Raw genomic sequence first — 17,452 nt, forward strand, 5'->3', positions numbered from 1 at the left:
CTTGGGCAGAAGTGATTCTCTTGCCTAAACCTCCCAAGTAGCTGGGACTATAGGTGCCTGCCACAACACCTGGCTATTTTTCTGTTGCAGTTGTCATTGTTGCTTAGCTGCCCAGGGCTGGGTTGGAACCCGCCAGCCTCATTGTATGTAGCCGGTGCTGTAACCATTGTGCTACAGGCACCAAGCGTATACATTCTTTTTTTTTTTTTTTTACTTTTTTAAAATCAGCATAATTTAAGTGTGCCACAGAAGTTTATTGGTTCAAGTGTGCTGTGAGATAAAAAAAAAAAAAGGTTGAAAAACACTGATTTAATGTAACATATAATTAAACAATCTTCCTCCTTCCAAATCCATATTAAATCTTGAAACATAGTATTATGCATTGGTGCCACAGCTCAGGGTCACCTCTGTACGGCCATGCATGATGCTCTGGCCCACATCCACTTATGGCCTTTTTTACTAGGGTGATGACTAGGTTGTGTTAAGGCATCTGAATAGTAGCAGTGAAACCTTGCGATCACAGCCTGTGCCTTCTCTTTTTCAGAAAACTTTTAGATAGCAGCCAGCTCCCTGCTTGGTTTTCTTAAGGATGTGTGGTGCTCTTGGTCTTTGCTAATCAGCACTTTGCTCTATTGTTTGGGCAGCTCAATGCAGGACTCAAGGTGGGGAGGGAGCCTCATATAGCATTTTTGTCTTTTCTGTCTGGTGCATGAGGCTTTGCTGAGAGGAAAGATGGGAATGATGATGGAAAGGGGGAGTAGAGAATAATATCAATAGAAATATCCATGACACAGTTGGTAAGTGTTAAAACTACAATGGAAATCTAGACCAAAACACACTCTGCAATTGGATTGCTGGGAATAAACTTCAATTCCTTTCCCCTCATGTAGTGAGTTTCCCAATAGTAGTAGCATGCAAAAGAGGGCTGGGTAATTAATTACTTTTTGAGGAGAGACATGAAACTTCATGTTTAGCTTTCTTTCAACTATGAGATTCTGCACTTCCATGAAAAGATGAATTTTCATCTCTAGTTGTTACTGAGCCCACGGGTGTGGTAAGGACTCCAGAACTCCAGGTGATGTCATGGGGCTGCCCAAGGGTCTACAAAGCCCATTGCCCTTGCTACTTATGTGCAATAATTATTTTGGCAATGGAAGTCCATTAGAATCTTATACCCACTTATTTTCTCTGTGTTAGTCTTCCCTTTTTCTGTTTATTGGGTAAAAGGTCTGAACATTCTGGGCTCAAAAAAGGACCTTGGGAAAAATCAAAAAGTCTGTTTTTTGCTTTCTCCCCTCCCTGGCAGGTTTTGGCTGACAAAGGTGTGAAGTAAAGAATGAAGCAGGCTCTGGTTCATAAGAAAAGAGTGAAGGTTGAGATGATTTTAGTGTGCTTTAAATTTTAATCTTTAAAGCTCTTGCACTGATGTAGTTAATGAACACCATGATGGAAACATTGAAGGATTACAGGTAGTTTGAAACTGAGAGCTGATATGCTTTTTCCAAATACAATTTTCATGGTAATCTTGAAAGGATTGGAGTATTTGACAACACATTAAAATAAAACACGTACTCTCATTTGTAGGCAAGGGGTTTAAAAAAATTTAAAGCAGAAAGCTAAAGGGTTTTATTTTTTTTATCAAATAGCATAGATCTCTCCCTTTTTAGTATTCAGTTCTATCTGATCTGATCCTGTGACATCCTCAGGCCAATTCAGAGGGGTAATATCACAATAGGTGTGGACTTTTAAGGAAACAGACAGCCAATTCTATGAACAGCAGTAAGAAAAAAGAGAGCTCTCTGAGGACTTGGCAATCCTACGGTGGCAGAAAAGTAAGATACACTGTGCTATTTCAGTCACAAAATCTCAGACTGGATTTGGAATCATCCTGTTACCTATTCAAAGAGAAACAATAATTCTTTTAAGATATGGTACCAAGAATAGTGTGGATAATGAAGTTAGTGGATACTATCGCTGAAGGACGTCAAAAGCTTGATGTCTTTAAAAAATAACAGCTTTACTACAATCTGTTAAAGGAAAATCTTTAGAAAAATAAACTTAAACAGAGTTGATTTGAGCAAAGAATGATTCATGAACCAGGCAGCACTCACAACTGGAAGAGGTTTAGAGAGCTCGGCTACAGCAGTGTGGGCAGTGAGCTTTCATAGGTGGAACATGGAAGTAAGACAAAGAAATTATATATATATATATATATATATATATATTTTATTAAATCATAGCTGTGTACATTAATGTGATCATGGGGCACCATACACTAGTTTCATAGAATTATATTTGATTGATTGGAGTGGGAAGACACTTTTGAGTGGTTAGGTGCTGGTTTCTGATCTCTCATTTGTTCTTACTGTTTACATTGGTCCCTTTTTTGCTTATATAGAAGTCTAATGTACTGGAGCCTTCCCTACCTAATGGCCTCCCAATTTAAAAAGATTTTAAAAGCTGTAATTCACATGTCATAAAATTTACACCTTCAAAGTGTGCAAGTCAGTGGGTTTTGGCATATTTTCAAAGTTGTGCAACAAACACAATTTTATAATTTTGGAATATTTTTATCATCCAGAAAAGAAACATACAAGGTCTGGCAATTAAGTTTGTGAACTCAACCAAACAAGAGTGCTACATTCCTCATTGCTGAATATCACTACAGTCACCTTTGAAGTACTCCTCCTGGCACAGCCTGTGATGGGATCACTTGTTCTTTTCTTGCTTGGGAAGCTATCCACCTGTCCACCCTTCAAATCTATTTTGGAACTCTTTCTCTGGAATGACCATCAGAGCTGTTGTCCTACAAAGTCTGACAAGTAAGTTTGCAAACTTGCCACCATGCACTTAAATTGATAGCACTATACAAACAACTCAGTAAAGTTTCATAACCTTGGTATATCACTGTCTTATAGCTGTGTTAGCGTCTACATGTGGTGATGTCTTCCTGATTGGCATTCATTATTATTTTGGGTGCTTTTGAGTTTATCTGTATTGTACCATGTGTGGTACTTTTCCCTTTTTTGTCTGAATAATATTCCAGTATATGGATACACTACTGTTTCTTTTCCTTCCATCAGTTGAGAGGCATTTGGGTTTTCTTCTACTTTTTGGCTGTTAATGAATAGGGGTTCTATAAAAATGTATGCAGAAGTTTTTGTGTAAATATAGGTTTTTAATTTCTTTGGATATGTGACTTAGAGTGGAATTACTAGGTCATATGGTAACTCTATCTTTAAACTTTTAAGGAACTACCATCTCTATTCTAAAGTGGCTGTATCATTTTAAATAATGTCTTTTCCCTCCCAGCTTCATTGTGGCATAATTGATGATTCCACTACTGAGTATATATCCAAAGGAAAAGAAATAATTCTATCAAAAAGACATGTGCACACATATGTTCATTATAGCACAATTCACAATTGCAAAGGCATGAAATCAACATAAGTGCCATCAACTGATGAGTGGGTGAAGAAAATGTGGTATACCTATCATATGAAATACTACTCAGCTGTGAAAGGTATAAAATAAAGTCTTTTGCTGGGGATCATTATCCTGAGTGAAATATCTCAGGAAGGAAAAAATAAACAACACATTTCTCACTTATAAGTGGGGACTAAATAAGAGGTGTATCTGGTCATAAAATGGTATAATGGACATTAAAATGTAGGAAGGAGACTAAAATACACCCAATCATTTAGTGGATTATATAAGTCTGAAATAAAAAAAAATCTATTTATCAGATACAATGTACACTATTCTGGTGATGGGTACACTGAAATCTCTGAACTTCAGAATAATAGAATTCATCCATGTAACAAAAATGCGTGTACCCCCTAAATCTATTGAAATAATAATAAAAGAAAATGCAGTAAGTATATGCAGTGGAAGATTATTCAGCCCATGAAAGCTGGAAATTGTGTCATTTGTGACAACACAGATGAGCCTGGCTAAGTGACATAAACTGGCACATAGAGGCAAATATTGCATGATCTCCCTTATGTATTGAATATTAAAAAAAAAAGTCAAACTCCTGGAAATAAAGAGTAAAAGGTGTTTAACAATGGTTGTGAGGTGGAAGAAATTGGAGATAAATGATTTTTTAAAAATCTCCAGTGTAGATGAAATTATTTATTCTGCCCTATAAACTATGTTGTCTCTGTAATTGTGTCGTTTTAAAGGATATGGTTTCCTAGCATCCTTGGTATTTCTCTTCTCCTTTGGCAATGTCCCCTTCATGACATGTACAGGCTGCTTATAAAAAGAAATGCCTTCTCCAAAGAATGAGAACAGACCTGGGGCTACAGCACCTACTCTGTCTGGATATTACTTAATGTATTCTTCCCCCCACTGGGAAGACACTGATTTTCTTCATCACTTGTGGACTGCCTAAATTCAATAGCAGTAAGACCATACAATTGAGCATTTATTTTGTGCCATGCACGATATTTATTCTTGGGGAAAGTAAGCATAAATTGGACACAAAACTATATTAAATGGTTTTGCAGTTCCCAACAGGCACTAATTAGTGCTTCAACAGGGGTACAAAAAATAATTTTTCAGGGCAGAATGGTGTAAACAACTTTTGCACTATCAATGTTTTAGGCCTGGTAATTTTTTGCTGTGAGTGGGCTGTTCTGCATGGCATGTTTAACATCACGTCTGGTCTCTCCCTACTGGGTGCTCATAAGATGGTACTCTTCCAGTTGTGTCAACAAAAATTCCTCCAGACACTGCCAAATATGCCTATGAGGCAAAATTGCTCTTGGTAGGGAATCACTGGTCTAAAGTTTAGAGCAAAAGCTTAGGTAGCAGTCAGGTTTCAGGACTTCAGAGAAGTAACTCAGTCTTTCTGTTCCTTATCTTTAAAAATGAGATTAACCATACATAGCTACCTTTTAGGATTTTTCTAAGGATTAAATGAGATGAGACATACAGAAGCACCTAGCAAAGTGCTTGGCACATGTAAGAACTTGTTTAGAATTTATTCAGTGTTCTATTCTGACTTCCTCCCAGGTCCTAGGCATTCTGTGAGGTGCTGGTGAACTGCGGTGAACAAAACCATCAAGACCTCAGCCCCTATTAAGTCTGTCATTTATCTATACTCACAAACTGCCATTCCTGCAGTGAGCCCATTGTCCTGACAACATCACCTGCTTACATTTAGTACCCTTCATGAGACTCTTGAGTTGCGTTAAGGCAGAAACAAGCTTATTTTACTTTTGTATTTATATTTTTATCCCTGAATATCTAGCAAGTGCCAAGTAATGGTAGGTGCTTAAAACAAGTTTGTTGAATGGAACAATGACGGAAACGAAGACTGCAGTTGTATAGATTTACCTAAATGCTTTCCTGAAATATGTTGCCGGAACTCCAGCAAATTCCACTTTCTGGGTCTGGGGCTAGTAGTTGGCCCTCGCTCTGCTGTCACTTCCCTCCCATGGTGTGGTCCTGGCAATTTAGGTAGGTTGGGGTCTCAGTTTGAACACATTGGAGAGGCTGGCCCTGTTTTATTTTTTCCGTTTCCCTTTAAATTTCTGCTTTTATTAAACTTACATTTTAAAGAGCAAAACTGGGAGAAGGCAAAAAAGAAAACAAACCAATGGACTTTAACTGAGTGTCTTTGTGTGAGTTAGTGGCTAGAATGCTGGATGGTTATGTAGCTGGACACTTGTTCATTTGTTCAGCCATTCATCATTTGTTTATTTGTAACAGTACCTGAATGTCTACTGTCTGCGTTGGAACCTTTCTGCCTTTCTGCTCCTCAGGCCTGGGGTCGGCTCTTTGCCTGGCCCAGCTCACTCCCATCTCAGGGCTTTTCATGTTCTCCTTCCTGTGCCTGGAACACTGGTGCTAGTTCACTCTTGTTCACGGCTGAGATTTCAGCTCATTTATAATTCTTTCAGCTAACAGCTCTGCTTCCCCTTCGTCCCAGATTAAAACAAGAGCCCTTAGACTCGAGCACCAAAAACCCAGAACTATTGAAAACCCACCGAAAATTGAAAGCCCCCACCAGTGCAGCAATTCTGTCCATTCTTCTTGCTTTTGCTTCCCCGCTTCTCCCCCAGCTCGAGCATAGATTAGGTATTTGGTAAATGTTTTCAGACGACCTGACCACTGACTGACTAAATGAATGAGCCAACAAAGGACGGGTATTGTTGAGATTTCTTCTGGCTTTTCTTCAATCTTCTAAAAAAGTGCTGGATTGTTGGTGACTGTGACCTGTCTCAAGAGTGATGAGTCCTTGCTGGGCAGGTTCTCTAAGGCTGACAGTGCCTACTGCTCTGATGATAGGCATGGGGGTGAGATAGAACTAGGATGGGCGCCAGCAAGGTCCAACCTTCTGCTAAAATTGGGTCTGAAATCATCTTAGAACAGTGCCGCCATCTTGCCACAGGGTGCTTTGATGGCATTAGATACAAAATAAAAATCGTTCCTCTGCTCCCTACTGACACATGCATTATTTTTTTCTTCTCACAGACCGAAGCAAAAATCCCGTTTTACTACTTTTTGGCTTTTTGCCAAAATGTGCTTAATTCTTCAACATTGTTTTCTGTTCAAAACAGATTTCCCTGGTCTGGTTAGGTGTTAGGTTAGCCTTTGTATATGTTTAGCTTATTAGTCATAAGCTTGATGAGTGGAGTGAGGGTGGAAAGTGATGGCCACTTTCTTTTCTTTTTTTTTTTTTTTTTTTAAACAGTGGCTCACTCTGTCACCCAGTGAAGTGATTATAGCTCAGTGCAGCCTTGGCCTTGACCTACTAGGCTCAAGAGATCACCCCCCCTTAGCCTCCCAGTAGCTGGGGCTACAGGTATGCACCACCATGCCAGGCTAATTCTTAAGTTTGTTTTGCAGAGATGGGGTCTTGCTATGTTTTCAGGCTGGTTCCAAACTCTTGGCCTCAAGTGATTCTCCTGCCTTGGTCTTCCAAAGTGCTGGGATTACAGGTGTGTGCCACCACACCCAACTAAATATGTTTTTAACATATGTAGAATTTATTTCCTAAGTCTATAAAAATAAAATTTAAAATATGCATATTTGTTAAACAGTGTTTGGGCTGAGATGACTGGAAATTTTTTCAAATAAATGAAAGCAAACAGCCTTTATCTGGACTCGCGATGTGCCCGGTGAAATATTAATTGCTGGTCTCCTGTGAATATGTCCTCTGCTGTGCACAGGCTGGGTATTCTGCCGATCTGTAGCAGTGATCCTTTTGGATTTTCCAAGGAGAGAATTCTTGCTTGTGTCTCTGATAAATGTGAAGCCAGGCTTTGTTCACATTGTTACCACTACCCACTGACTCTGAAAATACATCTTGTCAACCAGACTGGAGGCCAATGGTTGCAATGTGATGTGGCACATTGCAAAGCTAAAAACTGAAATTCTAGCATGAATATTTATTTGTTATTTTGAAAAGCTACTTCTTTTTCTCGAAACTGATGCTGGAAAGAAAGACTGGTGACCAGCCTAGAGTGGGTGGGGTGAGGAGGGAGAGGAAAGATGGAGTGGGAGCATGTTGGTATGCATACCTCTTTCAACTTCCTTCAACTTCCTGAGAGCTGATGCAATTTGAATGGCTACAATTCCCACCCGTTTCATGGAGGCCTGTGAAGTAGCAAGGTGAAGGTTACTGAAAGTGAATCTCTGGTAACCAATTAAATTGTGAAATCTGAAAAGGCCCTTCCAGAATCATATCTTAGAGGTATCGTCTGTGGATAGAATTTTTCATTTCTCTGTTTACAGCAACCTGGAATTAGACTTGTTTTGCTATTGGCAACACGTGTTTGTACGGTGGTCTCAATAATTAAACCAAAATGTCACTATACTGATATGCCTTTCCATATCCAATTTTCTTTTTGAAAGGTTTATCCCATAGGAAGTACCCCAGTTTCAATCAAGTTCAGCTTTTACCTTGGTGGGGGTACCCTCAAAACAAAAACCAACTTGTCTTTTCAAATGTTTTACTTAAACAGAAGACAATTAAAATTATTTATACCCAACAATGCCACAGAAGTAATGAGATGATTAAAATATTCTTAATGAGTTTTCATTTTCCAATTGTTTGACTTGATGTAGCAATACATATTTATGACTTTAATTATTGTTTTGGCCTCAGAAAATGTCTGTTTTTTAAAGATCAGCAGGATTCATGAGAGAGTTGATATGTTAACTTCTTGATTCTTTCCCCAGAGTACTAGCAATTAGAATAAGATGCTGGGGTGGGGAAATAATTAAAAAAGTTTACTTAAATACCTTATGGGCTTTAAAATACTTTTGCTGGAAGATTTTTGTTCACATTGTGTTTTTGTTTGTTTGTTTGTTTTTGGTAATGTTTAAGCCACAGATCTGGTGAGTATGTCATAATAGACATAGTATTTGAAGGCAATTAACTTGCGTGATGAGGAAGGGTCTTGTGTCTACACCTTTATTTGTCTGTTTCACATCCCAGCAGAAGAGGGAGGTACCAAGAGGTGGAGGCTAATTTCACCACCTGTGCTCTGGCACCTCTCTTCCCCTCACAGACCTTGTTTTCTCAGTTATTTTTCTGTCTTGTTTCTTCAACCTCTGCCACTCCTTTTATCTCAGCCTAAAAAAAATTCATGCCCCTCCGTGAGTCTAAAACAATATCCTGAGAAAGTTCTCCCTGGACTTTGTATCACTACCTCTCTGTCTCTTGCTTTCTCTTTATCCTTCACTTCTAAGCCATCTTCTCTTCCCCAGGTACTTATTCTTCAACCTGTAGCAATTTGCCTTTCACCCCTTCTCTCCAGAAAAAAAAGTTCTCCCCACATCACAAGTCACCTCCATTTCACGCTAACCAATGAGTCTTCTCAGTCCTCACGTGACTGCTTTCTGTGCCCAGCCTCTGTTGACACCCTGAACTCCTAGTATCTGTGAAAGCACATCTGCCCAGTTTTTCGTCTGTTCTTTTCTGGATTTTCTTTCTTCAGCCCAGACTTAAAGATTGGTGTTCCCCAGTTATTTTAGTTTGTGACACCTTTTCTTTTTCGTCCACTATATTTTTTCCTTAAGTGTTTTAATCATTTGAATAGTTAGTCTTGGTCTTGATGGCATGACTGAGAGAGATTTTTGGAAAGTAGAATATAACACTTGAAGTCAAATCCATCTGTCTTTGAACACTGGTTGTGCCGTTTTGATTCATCAGCTGTACTGAGCCGTTCTCTGCTCTGATGGTGCCAGTATCTTTAGTCCATGCTGTGCTTCTGAAATCTAGCAGTGCATGGATCGCATTGGAACTATCTAGTATTTTGAGTCTCATTTCTCTCATCATAAGCACAAATACCTGGTTTCTGATCCAACTCTACCCCTGGCAATTCTGCTTATCCTTTTCCCCCTCCTTTTTTTTTTTTTTTTTTTGTAGTTTTTGGCCTGGGCTGGGTTTGAACCTGCCACCTCTGGCATATGGAGCCAGCGCCCTACTCCTTTCCCCCCTCTTTTAATGAAGGTACGATCAGATATTCAGAAACTGTGCTGACTATTCTGCCTCTCTCTCTCTCTCTTTGTTAATTCTACAATGTTCATGAATTCATCAATATGTCCATGGCTCTCCATCTTCATTTCCACTCCAGGTCATCTTTACCATCAAGGTCAAGCCTCATTAAGCAACTCCAAAATTATACATTAGGCATTCCAGTGGGCCACTTATCTACATATAGGTTTTTTTTTATATTTTTCTATAAACTTGACGAAATAATATTTTGAAACCACATGTTCTATAAAATGTTTTATTACTTTGAAGAAAAAAATTTGAAGTCATTACCAAGAACAAAACACTATTTGTGAATGCATCTTGCCTTTTTCTACAACTCCTCAACTGGTGCCTGGTGGTAGCCACCTTTATTGAAATACATTTCCCCCCCAAGATTTTACCATATATATATATTTTAATTTTTGTGGCTTTACTAGAATTCACTTTTACAAGGTACATCCTTTTACTTGTTCTCCATCTGATAATTGTTATCTATATTTCAAATCTCAGTCCCCTGTGGCAATGAAAAATGGTACAGCTATAATAGTTGGATGGTTCCTCAAAAAGTTAAACATAGAATTACTATAAGACCCAGCAATTCAACTTCTAGGTCTATAGTCAAAGAGAATTGAAAACAGGGACTCAACCACTTGTACATGAATGTTAGTAGCAGTGTTATTCACAATAGCCCAAACATGGAAGAAACCAGGGTGCATCAGCAGATAAGTAGACAAACTAAATGTGGTGTGGTCTATCCGTAAAATGGAACCTTATTTGGTCATAAAAAATAAAGGTCTGATACATGCTGCAACACAGATAAACCTTGAAAATATTATAAGTGAAATAAATGTCACCGAAGGACAAATATTTTATGATTCTACTTTTATGAAATAGCTACAGTAGGAAAATCCATGGGGACAGAAAGTAGAAGTTGTCAGAGGGTGGGTAACGACAAATGGTGAGCTTTTGCTTATTGGTTATCATTTCTGTTTGGGGTGATGAAAAACATTTTGGAAATGGTGGTGATGGTTACATACCTTTGTGGAAATATGCCACTGAAGTGTACTAGAAGTTATTTCCTAGGAACACTAATTTATTGCTGGTGGGAATGTAAAATGGGACATCTACTTTGGAAGACAGTTTGGCAATGTCTCACAAAAGTAAACATGTTGTTACCCTATGACTCAGCAATTACATTCTTTGGTGTTTACTCAAATGAGGTAAAAACTTGTTTTAACACAAACCCTGCAAATGAATATTTATAGCATCTTTATTCATAATTTCTGAAAAATGCAGCCAAGATGTTCTACAGCAGGATAATGGGGAAGTAATGTGGTATATCTAATGGAATGTTATTTTGCACCAGAAAGGACAAATATTTCTACACTTCACTTCTACAAGGAACTTTTGGTGTGGATCCATCAATGGTGACAAATGTATTAGTCCACTGTGGGATTTTATAGTGGGTGAGGCTGTGCAGAGATCACATGATGATAGAGGAAGCAAGAGAGAAAGAGGGAGGTGCTAGGCTTTTTTTTATTTTTAAATAACTGTCTCTGTGTCTCGTGAGAACTAACAGACTGGGGAATCAATCATTACCATGGGGATGGCACTAAGCAATTCGTAAGAGATACATCCACAAGACCCAGGTGCCTTCACTAGGCTTCATCTTCAACACCAAGGATGAAATTTCAACATTTGTTTGAAGGGTCCAACAAGCAATTGCATAACTTCTCCTTAGGCCAACAAACTATTGCAGAATCTTCTTCTTAGTATTCCTAAGAATCCAAAACTCTTTTTAAAAAGAAGTCTATTTTCATAGTTTTCCTTTCCAGCCTACACCCTGTGTCTCTAGATTAGCTCTTTGACTTCAACTAGAGTCTACACAGTTTTCTTCCAGCTCAACAAAACCAACTAGCAAGACCCAGTCATCTTACATCTTTATCTCACCCACCCTGTGGGTCATCTACACTTGCTGGTTTCACTTCCTTCTTTCCTTTTCATTTCAGTTCTTCTTTTTTTTTTTTTTTTGCATTTTTTGGCTGGGGTTGGGTTTGAACTCACCACTTCCGGTATATGGGGCCAGTGCCCTACTCCTTGAGCCACAGGTACCACCCTCCTTTTCATTTCTTAATCATCAACAAAGTAGCTTTCATCCTGTCAGCATGGAAAATGCTGTCAGTAATGACTTCAGATTGTCAAATGGGATGGGTGTGTTTTGTTCCCTATGTCACCTGACCTCCTTCCAGCATTGATTGACTCCTTGTAACCACCTTCTTAAAGCACACTTGCCTTAGTGTTTGTGTTACCCTTTCTTCTCCTAACTCACTGACTCTTGGCAACGTTCTTTAGAAATACTCGCTACCTTGCCTCAGTGCTGTTGGCCCCATATCCTCTAGGCTCTTTCTGTAACCCATTTTGTTTTTAACAGTATACATATTTTGCCTGAATTAGCAACTTCTTGAGCATATTTTAAAAGAGATTTCTATATGCAAATTATTCCCAAATCTATATCTTTATCCTTAATTTCTCCTCTCAGCTCAAGACTCCAGTTTCCTGCTGTTGCTAAAGTCTCCATCTGTAGGCTCCATATTTACCACAAAGTCAACATGTTTTCAACTGATGTCAACGTCTGCTCCTCCCACCTCAGCCTGTTCACCTTCCTGTCTTCACTATCCCTCAATATCTCAGCCTCACAGGCTTGTCATGAGGCTTCAATGAGTCAATATGTGAGAGAATTTAGACATGGTCTAGCAAATATTTAGAACCCAATAAATGTTTGCTATCATTGCTGTTATATACTTATCTCAGAGAGTGATGTCAATGAACCACTTACTGAAGCCAGAATATCAAAAGTTAATCACACAGCTCACTGTCTTCAAGCCCGTTTTCCCCTTAACCAAACAACTATGAGATCTGGACTTTCATTTTTGTCCAGCCTTCACTCCCACCCCTAACTGCATCACAAATTTTGTTCTATTAGGACTCAGACACTTGAGCATTATTTTTGTTGTTTCTGTTCCAATCTCTCTTTTTTTTTTTCTTTCCTTATACATTCCCCTGTGCCTGGAATGCTCTTTTTTTTTCTCCTTTTTATTTGCTTAATATTATTTATTAAAATTAAAATTAATATTAATAATATTCATTGATACATAATAGATGTACATATTTTCAGGGTACATGGTATTCAATACATTTATATATTTTGTAATGATAAAATTAATATAATTGGATTATTCATCACCTGCAATATTTGTCTTTTCCTTATGATAGAAGCATTAGAATTATTCTCTTTTAGCTATTTTGAAATGCTTAGTAGGTTGCTGTACATGTAGTCCTCCTAGTAGTCTATCAGACACTAGGTTGTATTTCTCTTCTTAAACTGAACATTTGTACCCATCAATTAACACTGTTTATCCTTCCTCCCCAACTACCCTTTCTAGCCTCTGGTAACCACCAACATACTCTCCTTCATCATGTGATTCATGCTTTTAGCACCTACATATGAATGAGAACATACAGTATTTGTTTTTCTGTACTTAGCTTACTTCGCTTAACATAATGATCACCAGTTCCATCCATGTTTCTGTAAATGACAGGATTTCATATATCTGAATAATATTTTATCATGCATTCATACCATGTTTTCCTTATCTAGTCATTCATTGGTGGAAACTTAGGTCAATTAAAAATCTTGGTTATTGTGAGTAGTGCTGTAATAAACATAGGAGTGCAGATATCTCTTTGAGATACTTACTTTATTAACTTTGGGTATATATCCAGTAGTGGAATTTCTGCATCATATGGTATTTTTATTTTTATATCTTGCATAATTTATGTACAGTTTTCCATAGTGCATGTACTAATTTACATTCCCACCAACATTGTACGGGGGTCCCCTTTTGCCTATAGGCATAATTGGCTGATTTTTGAAAACATTATTTGTAGAGACAGGATCTGGCTGTTTTGTTCAGGCTGATCATGAACTCCTGGTTTCCAGTGATCCTCTTGGATTGTCCTCCCAAAGTGCTAGAATTCCAGGCTTGAGCCATCACACCTGAACCAATCATAGGAGACTTTATTATGGCTTTTTTTCTCCTTACTTGTTATTTACTGTTCAGGTTTTCTGTTTCTTTATTGTTCAACCTTGGTAGGTTGTACATATCCCTAGAAACTTATCCATTTCTTCTAGATTTTCCAATTTGTTGATGTATAGTTTTTCATAATAGTCTCTAATGATTCTTTTTTATTTCTGTCATTTCAGTTATTGTTTCCTTTTTTTGTCTCTGTTTTTATTTACATGGGTCTTTTCTCCTTTTTCCTTACTCTAGCTAAATGTTTGTTGATTTTGTTTGTCTTTTCAGAAACTAACTTTTCATTGTGTTGACCTTCTGTATTGTGTTTTTAGTCTCAATTTCATTTATTTCTGTTCTAATCTTTATTATTTCTTTTCTTATGCTGCTATTGGGCTTAGTTTGTTCATGCTTTTCTAGTTCCGTGCAGTACAACATTAGGTAGTTTATTTGAAGAGTTTCTACTTCTTGGATAAAGGCGTTTATTGCTAAAAGTTACGCTTTCAGTATTGATTTTAGTATGCTGTATTTCCCAGTTCACTTGTTTTGAGCACTTTTTAAATTTTCTTCTTAAATTTTTCATTGATGCATTGGTTATTCAGGAGCATGTTGTTAAATTTCAATGTGCTTTTGTATTTTCTGAGGTTCCTCTTAATATTGATTTCTGGTTTATTCTACTGTGCTCAAATAGATATTTGATATAATTTTTAATGTTTTAAATTTATTGAGACATGTTTTGTGGCCTATTCTCTTTATTCTGGAGAATGTTCCATGACATGCGTCAATGTGCCAATGACAAAATGTTGTGTTTTATAGAAGTTGTGGGAAATGTTCTATAAATGTAATTCAGGCCTATTTGATCTAGTGTATAGTTCAACTTGATGTTTCTTTTTTAATTTTGTATCTGGATGATCTTCTCATTACTGTGAGGGGAATGTTGAAGACCCTACTACTTTTGTATTATAGTTATCTCTCCCTTTAGATCTATCAATATATGCCTTATACAGTTGAGTGCTCCAGTCCTAGGTGATATATACAGTGAACCACCACAGTTGATTATTTCTGTACGTTGACCATTTCCTTAAGTTAACCCACTTCTCATAGATAGAATATGCACCATGTGTATGTATCTGTACAGTAGGCCTAGTTCATTGTTTACCCCCTGTGTATGTTCACCAATTGTTACAGTCCCTGGGTGATCAACTTAAAGAGATTCCACTATATTTATAATTCTTATACCCTCTTATTGAATTGATTCCTTTATCATTGTATAATGACCTTCTTGGTGTCTTTTTACAGACTGTTTTATAGTCTATTTTATCTGTCACAGGTATAGTTATTCCTATTCTCTTTTGGTTTCCAATTGTATGGAATATCTTTTACCATCCCTTCATTTTCAGTCTATGTGTATCTTTATAGGTGAGCTGGGTTTCTTGTAGGCAGCATATAGTTATGTCTTGTTTCTTTATCCAATCAGCCACTCTATGTCTTTTCTTTTTTTTTGAGACAGAGTCTCACTATCTCACCCTCCTCAGTATAGTGCCATGGCATCATAGCTCACAGCAACCTCAAACTCCTGGGCTTACGTACTTCTCTTGCCTTATCCCCCCAGTATCTGGGACTACAGGCACTCACCACAATGCCTGGCTATTTTCTTGTTGTAGTTGTCATTGTTGTTTAGCTGGCCTGGGCCAGGTTTGAACCTGCCAGTCTCGTTGTATATGGCTGGGGCCATAACCACTATTCTATGGGTGCTGAGCCTATGTCTTTTTTTTGTTTGTTTTTCAGACAGAGCTTCACTCTGTCACTTGGGCTAGAGTGCAGTGGCATCATCGTAGCTCACTGCAACATCAAGCTCCTATGTTCAAGCAATACTCCCACCTTAGTCCTCCCAATTAGCTGTGACTGTTGACATGTGCCACCTTGTCCAGGTAATTTTTCTAGTTTTTGTGGAGATGGGATCTTGCATTTGCTCACATTGGTCTTGAACTTCTGGCCTCAAGCAATCCTCCCACCTTAGACTCTTCAGAGTGTTAGGATTAGCACTGGAGACCATGCCTTTTAATGAAGAATTGAGTCCATTTAGGTTCAATGTTAGTATTGATAATTAAGAATTCACTACCACTATTATGTGTGCATGTGTGTATGTATGTATGTATGTATTTGAAACAGAGTTTCACTCTGTTGCTATGGATAGAGTGCTATGGCATCATAGCTCACAGCAACCTCAAACTACTGGGTTCAAGTGATCTTCTTGCTTCAGCCTCCTGAGTAGCTGGGACTACAGGCACCTGCCACAATGCCCAGCTGATTTTTCCTATTTTTAGTACAGATAGAGTCTAATTCTTGCTTAAGCTGGTTTCAAACTCCTGAGCTTAAGTAATCCACCCTCCTTGGCCTCCCAGAGAGCTAAGAGTGAGTTGCCATGCCTGTCTTGTCTGTTTTCTGATTGCTTTGCAATTCCTCTCTTCCTTTATTCTTCTCTCATTTTCTTCCTTTGTGGTTAAGTGATTTTTCTCTGCCAATATGTATTAATTCCTTGCTCTTTATTTTTAGTGAATCTACTATACATTTTTTTTGTTGTAGTTACCATAAGGCTTACAAAAAATCTTATAGATATAACATGTTATTTTATGAACAACAATTTATCTTAGATCACAAATAAAAGAATAGAAAAAACTAATGAAGAAAAATGAAAAACTCTTCTATGCTTCAATTCCACCTCTCTCACGTATTGACTTTATGTTATCTCAATTTACATTTTTATATCACCTATCTCTTAAAAGGATGCTGTAAGTATTATTGTTTTTGACATTTGTTTTTGGGGCTTCATACTAGAGTTCTAAATGTATTGCACAATAGGCTTAGATAGGTTTTATCTCACTTTTGTACTTGAATAGTAGCTTTTCTGCATTCAGTATTCTTGGATGGCAGGTGTTTTTTCTTTCAGCATTTTGAAAATCTCATCCCACACTGTGATAGTTTCTGTTAAGAAGTATGTTGCCAGAAGAATTGGAGTTCCTATACATAAGATAAGACAATTAAGTTCATGAACTCATCCTAAAAAAAGTACTACTACCTCATTGCTGAATATCACTATAGTCCCCTTTGAAGTATACACTTTGGGAAGCTATGCATGTATTCTAGCACTACTCCACCCTTCAGAGCAATTTTGAAACTCTTTTTCTGGAATGACCATAAGAGCTGTCTTTGTACCGAACACAAACATACCATAATAATGAATACCACTCAGCTAGACACTACCACACATTGACACAAACATAACTGTTAGAAACTGATATACCAAGCTTATGAAATCTTACTGAGCTGTTTGTACAGTGCTGCCAACATAAGAGCATGGTGGTGAGTTTACAAACTTAATTGTCAGACCTTATACAATGACAGTTTCTTTTTATCTTGCTGCTTTTAGAATCCTTTCTTTGTTCTTGATATTTGAGAATATGAGTATTGTATACCTTTTGTAATTTTATTTTGGTGTTCTCTGAGTGTTCTTGTACTGGATATTTATGTCTTTCTCAAGCTTTGGAAAGTTTTCTGTATTATTGCTTTTCCTTTTTTTGGAAACAGAGTCTTACTTTGTCACCCTCTGTAGAGTGCAGTGACATCAAAGCTCACAGCAACCTCAAACTCCTGGGCTCAAGCGATTCTCTTGCCTTAGCCTCCCAAGTTATAAGGATTACAGGCATCCACCACAATGCCCAGTTAATTTTTAGAGATGGGGTCTCTCTTTTGCTCAGGCTGGTCTCTAATTCTTGAGCTCTAGCAATTCACCTGCCTTTTGGCCTCTCAGAGTGATGTCATTATTTCTTTTAATACGCTTTCTACTCCTTGATCTTGCCTAACTCTCTCTTAGCTACCAATAACT

Source organism: Nycticebus coucang, chromosome 14, assembly GCF_027406575.1.
Source record: "Nycticebus coucang isolate mNycCou1 chromosome 14, mNycCou1.pri, whole genome shotgun sequence".
Taxonomy (NCBI): domain Eukaryota; kingdom Metazoa; phylum Chordata; class Mammalia; order Primates; family Lorisidae; genus Nycticebus; species Nycticebus coucang.